Genomic DNA, 14,344 nt, shown 5'->3' on the forward strand with positions numbered 1-14,344 from the left:
AGCCCCCAGCTCAACTGGCCTCTTTTCTCTGCTAGACGGTGGACTGGAGGAGGCTGCTCCTGTTTAGTCAACCTGTCAGCTAGCCCCTAGGCATTACGCTGGTTCACACACACACACACACACACACACACACACACACACACACACACACACACACACACACACACACACACACACACACACACACACACAGACACACACACACACACACACACACACACACACACACACACACACACACACACACACACACATTATACCTTGTATGCTCTTTCTGTCTTTGTCCTCACACACACTCTCAGCTCTAGGCTTAACTTTGAGACCTGTTAAGAGGCTGTCTGCTGTGGCTCAGTGGGAATACATTAAAGGGTTGCATGTGTAGTCTAAGTTTAAGAGGGAATGTGCTTACATGTGCTTGGAGAGCGTTTGGTTCGAAGCTATGCAAACATGCATGAGTGTAGAATGTTATATACTGTAGATACTGCATGTAGAGACTGTAGTATTGACAGTTGTTGACTTGAGTACAGGACACGTCTGGTGTCTCCCAGATAGGGGGAAGACATATTGGCAGGCCATTACACACTAACTACAGAGCCAGCCCACAGGAGTGACAGGAGACAGATATCAGTGACAGTGATAACACTCAAGGTGACATGCTTCTAGTGTGGCTGCTCACTTCACCTCCACTCTTCATTAGGCTATTTGGGCCAATTATAGACAGAGCTGAAGGTTGAAAGAGGAGACAAAATGATGCTGAAAGACTGAGATGTAAAGAGCATGATTAACATTGGAGGATGATTTGGATGATGGTGACTGTCTCTATTCTTTTTTAGCAATGAGTGAGGCCTGTAACTAGCCCTGTATCTAGTGATCCTGTTCCTCTGAGTTCCCTGTTCATCAGTATGTATGAGCTATTATGTGCTAGGCCCTGTAATGATAAGATATCTGGAGATCACTGTTTTAATCTCAGCCTGCAGCTCTACTATTTAATGATAGTGGCTGAGAGGGCCTCTTTAATTAGGGTTTGAAGTGTCACTTTTCTGATGAACTGATGTCCCGAGAGAAGACTGTTTCTATATGTGTGTATGTGTGCTGTTTGTGTGGAGGCTTGTGCAATGTGATTCCAATCTGCTATCTATGTGAGCAATGCTGCAGTGTCTGTGTCCTGCAGAGAAATTTAATTACAGCCAACCAGTCAGCCCCAGAGTGGAGACTTAAGAGTCCTGCATCACTGGAGATAAATGAACACTGGACATATCTAACACCAGTGTTGTCAGTAAGATTCAACCTTCGATTTCAAATAGATCACTGGTTTTGTGTTGTCCTCTGATCAATTTTGTCTGTCATGGTGTTGAATTACTTTTCAAATAAACTTTGTAGTTTCACTCATATTTTCAAGAGCAGAAATCTTTAAGTACTCATACCCTTCAGTCTGAGATGCTTTGGTTGAGGTCACAAGCATCCTTATCATTATAACAATTATTATCATGACCATCGTCATCTTACCCTCTGCATCCCTGCCATCCCCTTTTCAACAAAAACAATTTCTGCATCGGTCACCATCCCCTTCTGAGGCATTTCCCATGTTCCCCATTAGGACAGCAGGAGCAAACAAACCCCCCCCCCCCCCCCCCCCCCCCCCCCTCCCTCCTTCTCTCCTCCCTCCTGGACAACAGGGAGGGACAACAATGGAAGACAGGTCTTAGATAACAGTGGTGCTAAGTTGCCCATCGGTGCTCTGATTAAATGACTACAGTAGTGGTGCAGTGGTGGAATGGGAACAGACATTAAAGGCACCATGGTGAGCAACAGGGAGAAGAGAAGGAAGCCAATCATGTGTGGACAGTGATTGATGTTTCTGACGAGGCAATGAGTTCCTCATGTTCTCTCATCTTTTAAAATTAATCAACTTTTCTTTTGCTGCTTGAAGATACTGTAACATACCATGTGAAGGTTTTCATAATTGACAGAGTCCTCATCTACAACTCCATGTTATTATGACTGCAGAAAGTGAGGTAAATGATTAAGGTGTTCTCGTAAAGATTCTGTGGCTCATCATTTAGATAGACAGCTTTAGCTTCAACACTTCTACATATCTATTTGGAAGCATTCTTGTAGGAGTAACACGATTGCAACCCCTGGCTATGGATCTGTCTTGATCATTCTGACTCTCTTTTCTTCCGTTTCTGTGTTCATCTTTTCATCATTCAGTTCCATTTCTTCCAATTTACCCCCCCTTCTTTCCTCTCTTTGTCTTCCAGTGTTGAGAGGGCCCCTGCCCTAGCGCTAGCCTCTCCTCTCCTTCCCTGTTCCTTCCTCTCCACTCAATCCCTGGTCCCCAGAGATAGAACAGCCAGTGTGGTGCCTAATAAGGTTTATGGAATTACAGATCTCTGGAATTGGATTTTCTCACTCCAATAAAGCATGGGGATTAGCGGTTTAGTGCTTGGTACATTAGGGCCTCAGTGACCTGTAATTGAACTGCTTTGGTCAAGGGACAGAAAGATGAATCCACCACCCAGGATTTCTGGAAAACCAGGGAATTTGTTGAAAGTTCCCTGAATTTTGCAACCCTATTTACGCCTCAGCCCTCTTTGATCTGCTTAGTTAACACATAAGATACATAGATACAGTGCATTCGGACAGTATTTAGACCCATTTTCCACGTTGTTACATTACAGCCGCACAATTGGCCCAGCGTCGTTAGGGTTTGGCCGGGGTAGGCCGGCATTGTAAATAAGAATTTGTTCTTAACTGACTTTCCTAGTTAAATAAAGGTTCAATAAAAAAATAAAAAATGTAAAACGTAAAAAACTTTTTTTTTTTTAAATGTCCCTCATCAATCTACACACAATACCTCATAATGACTGGGAGATTAGTCAGGTTTGAGGGAAAGATGAACAGAGTAAAGTACAGAGAGATCCTTCATGAAAACCTGCTCCAGAGCACTCAGGACCTTAGACTGGGGCGAATGTTCACCTTCCAACAGGACAACGACCCTAAGCACACAGCCAAGAGAACGCAGGTGTGGTTTTGGGACAAGTCTCTGAATGTCCTTGAGTGGCCTGCCAGAGCCTGGACTTGAACCCGATCGAACATCTTTGGAGAGACCTGAAAATAGCAGTGCAGCGACGCTCCCCATCCAACCTGACAGAGCTTGAGAGGATCTGCCGAGAAGAATACAGGTGTGCCAAGCTTGCACCATCAGACCGAAGAAGACACAAGGCTGTAATCGCTGCTAAAGGTGCTTCAACAAAGTATTGAGTAAAAGATCTGAATACTTATGTAAATGTGATATTTATTTAGCAAAACATTTAAAAAAACAGTTTTTGCATTGACATTATGGGGTATTGTGTGTAGATTGATGAGAATTATTATTTTTTTAAGTCCATTTTAGATTAAGGCTGTAGCATTGCAAAAATTTGGAAAAAGTGAAGGGGTCTGAATACTTTTTGAATGCACTGTATATACAAAAGCATGTGGACACCCCTTCAAATTAGTGGATTTGGCTATTTCAGCCACACCCGTTGCTGACAGGTGTATACAATCGAGCACACAACCATGCAATCTCCATAGACAAACATTGGCAGTAGAATGGCCTCACTAAAGAGCTCAGTGACATTCAAAGTGGCACCATCATAGGATGCCATCTTTCCAATTAGTCACTTAATCAAATTTCTGCCATGCTAGAGCTGCCCCGCTGTCAACCGTAAGTGTTATTATGAAGTGGAAACGTCTAGGAGCAACAATGGCTCAGCCACGAAGTGGTAGGCCACACAAGCTCACAGAACGGGGCTGAAGTGCGTTGCGCGTAAAAACCACCTGTCATCGGTTGCAACACTCACTACCGAGTTCCAAACTGCCTCTGGAAGCAATGTCAGCACAATACCTGTTCGTCGGGAGCTTCATGAATTGGGTTTTCATGGCCGAGCAGCCGCACACAAGCTTAAGAGGGGTGTAAAGCTCACCGCCATTGGACTCTGGAGCAGTTGAAACACGTTCTTGCTACCTGCCCCAATACATAGTGCCAACTGTAAACTTTGGTGGTGGAGGAATAATGGTCTGGGGCTGTTTTTCATGGCTCGGGATAGGCCCCTTAGTTCCAGTGAAAGGAAATCTTAACACTACAGCATACAATGACATTCTAGATGATTCTGTGCTTCCAACTTTGTGGCAACAGTTTGGGGAAGGCTCTTTCCTGTTTCAGCATGACAATGCCCCTGTGCACAAAGCGAGGTCCATACAGAAATGGTTTGACAAGATTCGTGTGGAAGAACTTGACTGGGCTGCACAGACCTCTGTCCTCTTGGCCTCAACCTCATTGAACACCTTTGGGATGAATTGGAATGCCGACTGTGAGCCAGGCGTAATCTCCCAACATCAGTATCCAACCTCTATAAAGCTCTTGTGGCTGAATGGAAGCAAGTCCCCGCAGCAATGTTCCAAGTGGAAAGCCTTCCCAGAAGAGTGGAGGTTGTTATCGTAGCAAAGGGGGGACCAACTCCATATTAATGCCCATCATATTGGAATGAGATGTTCAATGAGCAGGTGTCCACATACTTTTGTGGATATAGTGTACCTCTGCCTTTGAGGCCACAGCATATAGTCAATGAGCCAGACGCACAAATTTGGGCCGTCGGGCTCACTTTGGGTGATGATGTCTCATTTTTCAGCCATGGCAGAAAGAGTGAAAAGACAGAGAAAGCTGCCATTGCTGCACTGCTATCACACATGCTTCAACTCTAGGGACAAAGACCTTCAGGAAAATCATTATGAGAAATCGTCACTCCAAGTGAGCCCGGCCATCCCCCCCGGCTCATGGATTAATAGGGTGGCATACAGAATCTTGAGAGCTTTCTGTCCTTTTGTCCCTCAGATAGACAGACTGACACAGGTGCTCTGCCTGTCCTCCCTTTGATGCCCCAGTGTGGCTGGCAGACCTGGCAGGGACCGAGAGCAGCTGAGGTCGGGTCACGGGCATGCCCTGGCATTGAACTCCATGGGTGCTCTACAGTAGGTGGTATTCTTAGAATATCATACGCACAGGAACTCACATACACTCCCAAAATGCTACCCTTGCTCAGTGGCTCAATAGCGTAAAGCGTTATCTACTTTAGGACAACAGTATTATTTTCCTTAGAATGTTTGTTGAGTCATAATTATTGAGAGCTGTTGGTCAGAGTTCAATATGGAAAGTTTGGTGCAGTGTTCAGTCTCCACTCTTATGGAGATAGAGGTTGTTTTGGCAGAATGGTTGAGTGGTTTTTAATTTGTAATTTTATTTAACCTTAATTTAACCAGGTACTATAGTTGAGATCAAGTTCTCATTTACAACTGCGACTTGGCCAAGATAAAGCAAAGCAGTGCGACACAAACAACAACACAGAGTTACACATGGAATAAACAAACATACAGTCAATAATTCAATAGAAAAAATCTATATACAGTGTGCGCAAATGAGGTAAGATATAAATAGGCCATAGTGGCGAAATAATTACAATATAGCAATTAAACACTGGAGTGATTGATGTGCAATAAACTCATGTGCAAGTAGAGATTCTGTTTTTGTTATTATTATTTTACCTTTATTTAACTAGGCAAGTCAGTTAAGAACCAATTCTTATTTTCAACAACAGCCTAGGAACAGTGGGTTAACTGCCTGTTCAGGGGTAGAACAACAGATGTTGTCAGCTCGGGGATTTGAACTTGCAACCTTCTGGTTACTAGTCCAACGCTCTAACCACTAGGCTACACTGCCGCCCCAAAGGCTACCCTGCCGCCCCAAAGGTGCAAAGGAGCAAAATAAACAAAGTAATTACCGGATGGGGATGAGGTAGTTGGATGGGCTATTTACAGATGGGCTATGTACAGGTGCAGTGATCTGTGAGCTGCTCTGACAGCTGGTGCTTAAAGTAGAGTAAGTGAGATATGAGTCTCCAGCTTCAGTGATTTTTGCTGTTTGTTCCGGTCATTGGCAGCAGAGAACTGGAAGGAAAGGCGGCCAAAGGAGGAATTGGCTTTGGGGGTGACCAGTGAAATATATCTGCTGGAGCGCGTGCTATGGGTGGGTGCTGCTATGGTGACCAGTGAGCTGAGATAAGGTGGGGCTTTACCTAGCAAAGACTTATAGATGACCTGGAGCCAGTGGGTTTGGCGACGAATATGAAGCGAGGGCCAGCCAACGAGAGCAGGTCACAGCGGTGGGTAGTATATGGGGCTTTGGTGATAAAACGGATGGCACTGTGATAGACTGCATCCAATTTCCTGAGTAGAGTGTTGGAAGCTATTTCGCCGAAGTCAAGGATCGGTAGGATAGTCAGTTTTACGAGTGTATGTTTGGCAGCATGAGTGAAGGATGCTTTGTTGAAAATAGGAAGCTGATTCTAGATTTAATTTTGGATTGGAGATGCTTTATCTGAGTCTGGAAGGAGAGTTTACAGTCTAACCAGACACCTAGGTATTTGTAGTTGTCCACATAATCTAAGTCAAAACCGTCCAAAGTAGTGATGCTGGAAGGGCGGGCAGGTGTGGGCAGCGATTGGTTGAAGAGCATGAATTTAGTTGTACTTGCATTTAAGACCTGTTGGAGGCCACGGAAGGAGTGTTGTATGGCATTGAAGCTCATCTGGAGGTTAGACCCAGTGTCCAAAGAGGGGACAGAAGTATACAGAATGGTGTCATCTGCGTAGAGGTGGATCAGAGAATCACCAGCAGCAAGAGCGACATCATTGATGTAAACAGAGAAAATTGTTGGCCCGAGAATTGAACCCTGTGGCACCCCCATAGAGACTGCCAGAGGTCCGGACAACAGGCCCTCCGATGTGACACACTGAACTCTGAGAATTAGTTGGTGAACCAAAATGCTTATTGAAATTCTCAATTGTTGTGGATTTATCTATATTGCTATATTGCTATACAATTATTGGTCCACATTATAGGTAGTGTCTTTCACTGATACAGGCAATAATTGGTTTCCTTGGCTCCCTACAAAAAGCTTTAGGGCCAACTGTTATATGGGTCGTAGTCAATAATGGCTGATCCCTGGCAGTAAATGTGTAAAAAAAACACATTTACATTTCATTGTATACATTTTTCGGGAAATACATTTTAGGGATGCTAAAATGATTTAAGTGTAAACTTAAGTGTAAACTTAAATGACTTAAACCAGAAATAAAGTACAAAGAAAAGATCATGGAACCATATATTTTTGTATAATATAATATTTAAGAACTAACAATCACCAAAATAAAAGCTAGACAGTCAGGGAAAATTGAAGATTCCAATTTTTTTTAAATCAGTATTCATTTTATTTTAAAATTTTAGCAATATATCACATTATCCATGGTAAAACGCATAGAATTGCAGGAAATAAGCTTTAAAACTGCTAAATGTGCTCTCAGTTCCACGGCAGAATATGTAGAATCGCAAGCAATTAGCTTTAAACCTGCAACATTTTCTCTCAGCTGCAGAGCAAAATGTGTAGAATTGCACAGCTTTGACCTACTACAGTAACTATGTTGATATATTGTAATTTAAACAATGTGTATGCAGGTTGCTAAGAATTCAAACTTTCTCAAACAGCCTAATTCATACTATTCAGAGGAAAAATTGACTTTACAGTGTCTTGCTATTAAAAAAATACATAAAGTCAGCAAAAATCACCCCTTTTTCAGGACCCTGTCTTTCAAAGATAATTAGTCAAAATCCAAACAACTTCACAGATCTTCATTGTAAAGGGTTTAAACACTGTTTCCCATACTTGTTCAATGAACCATGAACATGCACCTGTAGAACTAACAGTTTACAGACGGTAGGCAATTAAGGTCACAGTTATGAAAACTTTGGTGAAAAGCACCAAAAGAAAGATGCCCAGGGTCCCTGCTCACCTGTGTGAACATGCCTTAGGCATGCTGCAAGGAGGCATGAGGACTGTAGATGTGGCCAGGTCAATAAATTGCACTACTGTGAGACGCCTAAGACAGCGCTACAGGGAGACAGAACGAACAGCTGATCGTCTTCGCAGTGGCAGACCACGTGTAACAACACCTGCGGGACCGAGTTACACCAGGAATGCACAATCCCTCCATCAGCACTCAGACTGTCCGCAATAGGCTGAGAGAGGCTGGACTGAGGGATTGTAGGCCTGTTGAAAAGCAGGTCCTCACCAGACATCACCGGCAACAACGTTGCCTATGGGCCCAAACCCACCGTTGCTGGACCAGACAGGACTGGCAAAAACTGCTCTTCACTGATGAGCCGCAGTTTTGTCTCACCGGGGGTAATGGTTGGATTCACGCTTATCGTCGAAGGAATGAGCATTACACCGAGGCCTGTACTCTGGAGCGGGATCGATTTGGAGGTGGAGGGTCCGTCGTGGTCTGGGGCGGTGTGTCACAGCATTATTGGACTGAGCTTGTTGTCATTGCAGGCAGTCTCAACGCTGTGCGTTACAGGGAAGACATCCTCCTCCCTCATGTGGTACCCTTCCTGCAGGCTCATCCTGACATGACCCTCCAGCATGAAAATGCCATCAGCCATACTGCTCGATCTTTGCGTGATTTCCTGCAAAACAAGAATGTCAGTGTTCTCCCATTGCTAGTGAAGAGCCTGGATCTCAATCTCATTGAGCACGTCTGGGACCTGTTGGATCGGAGGGTGAGGGCTAGGGCCATTCCCCCCAGAATTGTCTGGGAACTTGCAGGTGCCTTGGTAGAGAGTGGGGTAACACATTATTCAATTTCTGTTAGTCACGTCTGTGGAACTTGTTCAGTTTATGTCTCAGTTGTTTAATCTTGTTATGTTCATGCAAATATTTCAACATGTTGCTGAAAATAAACGCAGTTTTCAGTGAGAGGACGTTTCTTTTTTTGCTGAGTTTATATACAGTACCAGTCAAAACACACCTACTCATGTCACCTTCTGACCTTAGTTCTGTTATTATATCTTTGTTTTAGTATGGTCAGGGGGTGAGTTGGGCGGGCAGTCTATGTTTGTTTTTCTATGTTGGTTTTTTAGTTCGGCCTAGTATGGTTCTCAATAAGAGGCAGCTGTCAATTGTTGTCCCTGATTGAGAATCATACTTAGGTATCCAGGGTTTCACTTTTGGGTTGTGGGTGTTTGTTTTCCATGTGAGTGTTTGGTCCACACGGTACTGTTTTCGGTTTTGTATATTCACGTCATCGTTTGTTGTTTTTGTTCGAGTGTTCTATTGTCTTTATTAAAAAACATTATGGACACTTACCACGCTGCGCATTGGTCCTCCGATCCTTCTCGCTACTCCTCCTCAGAAGAGGAGGACGAGAACCCTTACAACTCATTCAAGGGTTTTTCTTTATTTCTACAATTTTCTACATTGTAGAGTAATAGTGAAAACATCAACACTATGAAATAACACATATGGAATCATGAACAAACCAAAACAGTGTTAAACAAATCAAAATATATTTTCGTTTTTCGATTCTTCAAAGTAGGCACCATTTGCATTGATTACCTGGAATGCTTTCCCAACAGTCTTGAAGGAGTTCTCACATACGCCGAGCACTTGTTTGCTGCTTTTCCTTCACTCTGCGGTCCAACTTATCCCAAACCCTCTCAATTGGGTTGAGGTCAGGTTGGTTGTGGAAGCCAGGTCATCTGATGACATAGTTTTGATATCTTCACTACTATTATACAATATAGAATATTCTAAATATAAAGAAAAACCCTGGAAAGAGTAGGTGTGTCCAAACTTTTGACTGGTACTGTATACAGTGGGGCAAAAAAGTATTTAGTCTGCCACCAATTGTACAAGTTCTCCCACTTAAAATGAGATGAGAGAGGCCTGTAATTTTCATCATAGGTACACTTCAACTATGACAGACAAAATGAGAAAAAAAAATCCAGAAAATCACATTGTAGGATTTTTAATGAATTTATTTGCAAATTCGCTGAGGGCAACTTGGGTAAGGCAATGAAATGGGCTGCATTGGAGAACTGATCCATGAACACCAGGTTAGTGGTAAGCCCTTGGGATGGAAGTAACCCTGTGATAAATTCTATGGACAGGTGGGACCAGTGCCGGCTGGGGATGGGCAGAGGTTGGAGCAACCCAGCCGGTCGCTGTCGTGAGGACTAGCTTGGCCACAGGTGGATCGCACATCCTCAATCATGTTGGGCTACGGGAATTTCTGCCTCAGGAACTCCAGTGTCCGATTAACCCCTGGATGACCAGTTAATTTAGAGGAGTGTCCCCATTGTAGCACTCGAGAACGGGCTGATCGCGGAACATAAAGTCTGTTAGTGGGACCCCCGCCGGAGTCAGGTTCTCAGGTCTGGGCTTGTCGTACCGTGGTCTCTATACTCCATAACACGGGAGGCACAATGCGAGGGGCTGGGGATGATGGGCTCAGATTCCCTCTCCTCATTAGAGTCATCATGTTGGCGGGACATGGCATCTGCTTTCTGATTATTGGATCCCGGGCGATAGACTAGAGTGAAGTTGAACCTGTTAAAAAACAGAGCCCACCTAGCCTGGTGAGCATTCAACCTCCTGGCTTCATGAATGGAGACCAAGTTTTTTTGGTCTGTCTAGATCACGAAAGGATGAGGTGCCCCCTCTAACCAGTGTCTCCACCCCTCAAGGGTCCACTTGACTGCCAAGAGCTCCCGGTTGCCTACATCGTAGTTGTGTTCCGCTGGCGAGAATCGCTTGCAAAGAAAGGCACTTGGGTGCATTCTCCTGTCCCCCTCGTTCCGCTCGTTCCGCTGTGAAAGGACCGCCCGTGCTCCAGTGTCCGAGGCATCCACCTCTACCATGAAGGGATGAGTAGGATCAGGATGAACGAGGATGGGTCCGGAGGTGAAACGTCCCTTGAGCTCCATGAATGCCCTGTCAGCCTCAGGGGTCCAGCCAAAATGGGTCTGGGACTTAGGGCCATGAAATTTCCGTATAAAACGTCTGTAAAAATTGGACGCCGGTGGTAGAGATAATGTGGCCCAGGAAAGAGACTTGGGACACTCACACATCTCAATCTTCTCAATTAGGACTTGGCGGACGTGCAGGATGTGTTCAGGAAGGGTCTTGGAGAAGATCAGGATGTTGTTGAGGTAAACAAAGATGAACTGATTCAACATATCCCTAAGAGTGTCATTGACCAATGCTTGGAAGACTGCCGGTGAGTTCGATAATTCGAATGGCATGACTAAATACTCATGGTGGTCACTAGGGGTATAATAGGCAGTTTTCCATTCATCTCCCTCCTTGATTCTCACCAGATTGTAAGCGTTGCGGAGGTCCAGTTTGGTGAAGAATTGGGCCCCCTGGGCCTGCTCCAAGGCGGTGGACATCAGGGGTATGTAATTGTCCATGACTGCAGCTTCGGGGATCAGGAGGGAGTAAAGACAGCCCCGGGGAGGGGTGGAGCCGGGTAGGAGTTCTATGGTGCAGTCATATGGACGATGAGGAGGGCGGGGGGCTCTCTTACTGAAGGACTCCCGGAGGTTGAAGTATTGGGGAGGGAGAGCGGAGAAGTCTTGGACTTCAAAGGATGCAAGGGGGCGCGGCGATGCTCTAGGTGGGTATTTACTCTGGCAGTTCTTACCCCAGTTTAGTAGGTGTCCCGTGGACCAGGAGAGTAGTGGCTAATGTAGCACTAGCCAAGGGTACCCTAGGATAAGGGGGTTCTCGGGAGCCATGATCAAAAGAAAATTAAGAGTCTCTGAGTGATTCACCCCAACCTGCAGTAGAATGGGCTTGGTCTGATATTCCACCTGGGCAGAGCCACTTCCTCTAAGAGTATGAATTTGGCTGTTTGAGAAGGTTTGAATCCTAAGCAACCTGCATACGCATTGTTTGAAGTACTGCTGTGTACTGGAAAACCTTGGTAGAGCATGAGTGGAGTAGGCGTTGTGGTGCTCATATGAATTTCCTTTCTTTTTTGGTGTCAGACCAATGCCTACTTCTCAATTAAAACATTGTTTTTTGTATTTAACAGAGTATGGCATCTTTTGGGGATGAGCCATAATGGAGTAACACATAACCACCCAAAAGAGCCAGAATGTAGTATGGACAGAGGCTACTGTATGTGGTCTACAGCATCCCAGATCAGGAATAGGCAGCATGAACAGAGTATAGCACATTCACTCCCTTTGACATCATAACCGGGAGACAAAGACACTTACTCTAACTAAAACTAATACTTTGATGGGTTATTAGTAGCCCTCTATATATGTTGTCTCTGATTCCAGATATTATTTTGACTTTGTTTACTTCCAGACCTTGGTCTCTGAACACTGCAAGAGAACATTTGAGAAGCAAAGGTAAGACTTGTTATCCACTGTGGGGTTGACTTCTATGAGTATGTTTGTGCCTCTGTGCGTGTGTATGTTTTACATCTTTGACATGAACATAATAAGTTTGTCAGTGGGTGGAATGGAATCTTCATTGATCTGATGTTGTACTGGACTTTTGCCTAGCTGCCTACACATATCATGGAGCAGAAATAGCATCAGTTCTTATTAGTATGATATCACTATGGATGCTGTCAACCTCAGGGGAGGTATCAGCACAGCAAGCTACTGTCAACAACTCCAATGCCTTTTACCATAGGGAATAATCTATCGGTTCCAGACTGAGCTCACACATTCAAATCACTTTATTCAGTTAGATATTTTACCTCAAACACTTTTCACTGCTTTTTTCTTTTGTGTTATACCCAGTGATGATTTTAGCAGGAAGATCTTGGTGGGGCAAACACCTCAAAAAATGTGGGATGCATGCCAGCAAAGCCATTACACAACACAACACAACACTAAACAATACATTAATTGCACTGTAACGGTGACAAACGGTGCTCACAAACTGTTAGGGCCTACATAAAGCTGTCCCAACAGCAGTCCCAACACCTTACCACCTGGATATCAGTGGAGCCTTGTCCAACAGTGAAAGAGTTAATTTAGCCTCATTTACTGCCTTAAAAAAAATAGGTCTGACTCGTTTATTAAAGTAAATGTGGTTTCTCCTGACAATTGAGATGTACAAACTATGGCATAAGGGGACGACAAGCAGATAAGAGGCAATCCGTAATATCGATTAAGACATTAATGAGCGAGCTAGGACGGACGTAGTCAATATAACGATTTATTCAGCCCTTTTGAAATGTACAGCGACAGAGTTCAGAACATGGGCCGTTCTTACAGTGTTCTCCCTGTACATCAAGTCAGAACCATATGATAAATAAAGTGGGCATATAAGCAGACAATGAAAGCTTTTGCAAAATTATATTATTACATTTCTCTAAAACAGGTTATAGGCTACATGTGCACCACCAAGTCAAAACAGTATGCAAAATAAATGAAGAGGGGAAAATAGACCAAATTATTAGGGTGAGGCACATGGGCTACTAACAGCTTACTACACAACATACACTTAGTATTACTTTCTTAGCTACAGTAGACATATCTCCCTGGCATATTACATATTATTTTTATTTTTTTCCTGAGGTCCCAGTTTTCTTGAACACATTGAAGTCATATTTCCCAGTTTCTAGTTTACAGTTGTTTTGAGCGGGGCACAAATAATTCTTCATTATGGCAGTACCCAAGGGGCTTCCATAAAGTTCTACCCTTAGACTTGGCGGTGGCATAGTGTCCCCATGAGTGACAGAACACTGAGCCAATCACGGCACAACCACCACAGAAAACACTGAGCTTGGCTGAAACACCTGCATTTTGGAGCTGCCTTACTCGAGAAAGCAAAAAAGAGACCATGTTTGTAAGCGGCTTATTAACTCAATGATTTTTTTGCAAACAACTGATATGTTTGCAATCAATAACACGCAAAACAGGTGAGCCCAAAAAATATATAATCTACTATTGTTATACCAGAGGCGACTGCATTGAATACTGTAGGATTGGGGTTGACTGTGTCGTCTCAGTAAGCAGTGATCGTTGGTTTTAACAACCACACAACCCCTCCAGTGGATTCATCTGTCTATCTGTCACTCACCCTGAATAAAGAGAGGATCAGGGGTGGCAGAGGGTGACAGCTCGCAGGATTGATGTCCTGGTTAAGAGTTAGAAATCAATGACTGAAACAGCAGAACCCTCTGTGGTTTGGGATTCCCTCAACGCAAGGATTTATGCCACAAGCTGAGCTGTTATTTTCATGATGCTACCAATACTGATCACATACCTGATACATTCATACATAACATTGACTCTAGACCTAGGGGAGAGTTGGGTAAGTTGAGCATTTCTTTACAATCAGCATCACTCTGTCAAGGGAAATGTTGTTTGATTAAAAGTCAAATATGATAGTGGTCTGTTGTAGGCCAGCCTAATTGATTTTTAACACTAGGTGCACAAA

At 44.0% G+C, this 14,344-nt stretch overlaps 1 protein-coding gene across 4 annotated transcripts in view; it reads left to right on the top strand.

Annotated features, from left to right (window-relative positions):
- Window positions 1–14,344, top strand: part of LOC110493251 (extracellular sulfatase Sulf-2) — a 76,050-nt gene that overhangs the window by 6,569 nt on the left and 55,137 nt on the right. For 2 of the 4 annotated variants that reach the window (XM_036950617.2, XM_036950620.2), the window contains exon 2: window positions 12,254–12,297. The exons of the other annotated variants lie outside the window; for them this stretch is intronic. The gene's annotated coding sequence lies outside the window, so the exon portion shown is untranslated. The remainder of the gene's footprint in view (window positions 1–12,253; window positions 12,298–14,344) is intronic. 4 annotated transcript variants of the gene reach the window in all.

Source organism: Oncorhynchus mykiss, chromosome 17 (genome assembly GCF_057628025.1).
Source record: "Oncorhynchus mykiss isolate SJ-2025 chromosome 17, ASM5762802v1, whole genome shotgun sequence".
Classification (NCBI taxonomy): domain Eukaryota; kingdom Metazoa; phylum Chordata; class Actinopteri; order Salmoniformes; family Salmonidae; genus Oncorhynchus; species Oncorhynchus mykiss.